Below are 3,522 nucleotides of genomic sequence, written 5' to 3'. Positions count from 1 at the left end.
TCCTCACTAAATCATTTCTAAAACTGCCTTTAATACCAAATTTCACGTGCTATTTTGAGACTGAGAACAATAGGAAAAATGCACTCAGTCAATAAAATAGTTCTCTTTAATATTTTCCATTTTAAATTTAAGTTTCCTTTTAAAAAGGTTTGTAATTTAAAAGTGCCTTTTCAAAGGATTTTCAAACTACAGTCCTGGGGCTAAGTTCCCATTGGCACAATTAACCTTCAGGTGCACAAATGGTGGAATTTATTGTCCACCTTTAAGAAAAGAAATCCCCTTACACTCCAGTCCAATTCATGAATTGATACTGTTATATGGATCAGTAGTCACAGAGACTCTGCCCAAAACAAGGTTTCATACATTAATTGACTTATTTGGATGCTTTCTAAAATGGTTATAGTATGTTTATTGCTGCACAGAAAAAACAGACTCCTGCTTGGGGAATACAGAGAGATTAATATGTTTGTGGTTTAACTAAGTATTATTAAGTAATATTTGTGTTTCTTAAATAGGTGCTGTTAATCTGTCCTTGGTATATTCTTCTGAAACATGCTAAATAAAGTCTAATTTTATGTGTGTATCTGGTTCCCAAGTCATGTTTCTTGAGAAAATCAGTCACATGACTAGTCTATTATCCCTCTTACTTAGAGATAGAATAAACAAGTCAGTGTATGAAATGGTGGAATAGAATATAGGAGCTCTTATTTCACATTCCAGTATTCCAGTTAAGCAGTATTCAGTGGGGGGGGGGGCTGGAGATAGAGAGCTCAGCAATTAAGAGCACATACTGTTCTTGCAGAGGACCTAAGTTTGCCTCTTAGGACCCACATCAGGTGGCTCACAACCACCTATAACTCAAGCTCCTGGGCATCTGATGACTTCTGATCTCTGAGGGCATCTACATTCATGCGCAGATAAAACACACACACACACACACACACACACACACACACACACACACCTGCATTCATGTGCATATATCACACACATACACAGACACACACACATCTGCATTCACATACAGATACCATGCAGACACAGGCGCACATGCATGCACACATGCACACACACAAAAAATAAATACATATAATTTTTAAAAGCTTTTTAAAAGGAGTATGCAGTGGTATATGGGGTAGTTTTCAGAAAGGGTTGGTTGGAAGAGGTACATTATCTTGGTCCTGTGAATGAAAAGGATTTCAGCATGAAATGAGGTGAGCAGACAGGAAACATGGGGTCAGACACCTAACATTTTCAAATGCTAAAGCTTATTTCAAAGGTGAGGTTTGAACAGGTGGAAGCTTTAAAAAAAAAACAAAACTTTTTAATTTCTATTTTATGTGTGTGTGTTTAAAGAAACAGCATTACCTAGCACCCGAGTTACCTCCACTAGATCCCCCCCCAATCCCAATTTCAGCCCAGGGCACTTCTTTCAGGACCTCTCAGCTAAACCTGGCCTAGTTCTCCCCAACTCAAGTACCAGCGTTTATAGAACAGAAGAGCAAGAGAAAGCTCCCTCAATTCCCAGCTTTATAAAGCAGTTAGAATTCTAATGCAACAAGACCCACGGTGACTCAGACAAAAACTCAGTATAAAACTGGGGAAATGGGCAGCAGGCCCCAACCTTAGCTGAAGAGCTATTGACAACTGATTATCGCTGGGTGAGGGAGAGTAGATCTTCTTTGAAAGAGTGACTCTAGATAGCTGAGGAGACTCCAGTGGATGAACTTGCACCAAGGGACATCTGGGTACAAATGCTTGACCATATAGGCCTTAATATGTATGATGAGATGCATGAAATCAGGTGGGGGGAACATTGGGGGTGCAGATGGGGGAGGGGATCTAAATTTGATTAAGATCTATTATATGAAATGCACAAATACTCGATAAAATACACATTAAAAAAGAACACTAATGCAGCCCTCACATATGAAAATGTGGTACAGAAAAGGTGGGTTAATATATCCCAAACTTAAGAGCCCATACTTCCTCTTAAGACAAAGAATTTGACCTACTAGTAGCTTCTCTTCTGATACTCTCATCAGTGATGGTGTAAGAAACTGTACAGCTCATGTATCTGATATTCATGAACCTATACTAGGAGGCTTAGGGAGCTATTCAGCCCCATTTCAATCAAAGAGCTCCTTTCCACTTAACTCCAAGCTAATGCTTGCTTACACAGTCTTTCAATATGTTTCAAAGATGGCTGTCACGTACCTGCATGTGGCTGCCTTCACCTTAATCTATGAACACCATTCAGGTGACACTTCTTTTGCTGAAAGAATAAGTTTTCCTTTCTAGAAAACTATCTTCAATGCGAAAAAATGGAATTTGAAGCTAACATAAAACTATCAGGCAGTGATCCTGGAGATAAAAGTGTGACCTGAGGCTCAATATCCAGGTCGCTGATAGTTTTTAGAGAATGGAATAAGTTTCAATGAGCTTCATAAAAGCAGTTTCTCCTCAGGGAAGCCTAAGGGCCCAGCTCTAGATTATGAGAAAAGAGTCCACCGTCAACTGACCCTCTGCGGCCTTCTGCAGTTACTCCTTCTTCCACTAGTCTGTGACAGACGCCAGGCTCATTTGTCATTGGCCACAGAAGGACCCTTCTAATATAGACAGTGTAGGCTATACTATGATCTAGTGACTTATTTTCTTCCATGAGGCAATCAATCAACTCCTACTTACCCTTTCATCTCCCTCAGAATGAAAATTTTTCACGTCTTCCCTCCTTATTACAACCTGGCCTCACTTACCATGAAAGGTAACACGGCCTCTTTAACCCTGGCACAAAAGAACAAGAATTCTGGGTTGGAGAGATGGCTCAGTGGTTAAGACCACTGGATACTCTTGCAGAGGACCCAGGCTCAATTCCCAGGACCTAACTGGTGACTAACAATAGTTCATAACTCCAGTTCCAGGGGATCCAACGTCCTCTTCTGACCTTTGCGGACATTGCACGACATGGGTGCATTTACATACATGCAGGCAATACACTCATACACATAAAACTAAAAATAATAAAATATTTTTAAAAAGAACAAGAACATCTCAGCTTTACGACGATTTAAAAATGGTGACACAAGCCTTTAATTCCAGCACTCAGGAGGCAGAAGCAGAGGCAGAGGCAGAGGCAGAGGCAGGGCTGCACAGCAAGTTCCAGGACACCTAGGGCTACAGGGAGACAGTCTCAAAAAAAGACCAAAAAAAATTCAAGAATTGAAGGGTATATGTGGATATTTTTCTAATATTTTTCCTAGGTGAAGCCAGTATTTATCAATAAAATTTACCACGTGAAATGGATGTTTTTATTGACTGCTCCCCTAAAACTACAAACAAGCTTGAAAAACATCTGTAACATGAAATCCTAACATTTGGGAAGTAAATACTTATTGTTTAATCAAAGCCCCAATCCCAAGAGCTGGTAAGATGTCTCAGTAGGTAAAGGCACTTGCCACCAAGTCTGAAGACCTGAGTTTAAGTCCTGGAACCCAAATAGTGGGAGGAGAGAAATCCACTCCT

The sequence above is a fragment of the Nannospalax galili genome, unplaced genomic scaffold (genome assembly GCF_000622305.1).
Source record: "Nannospalax galili isolate Female #2095 unplaced genomic scaffold, S.galili_v1.0 scaffold901, whole genome shotgun sequence".
In the NCBI taxonomy this organism is placed as follows: Eukaryota; Metazoa; Chordata; class Mammalia; order Rodentia; family Spalacidae; genus Nannospalax; species Nannospalax galili.
Note: the sequence above shows the minus strand (reverse complement) of the source record.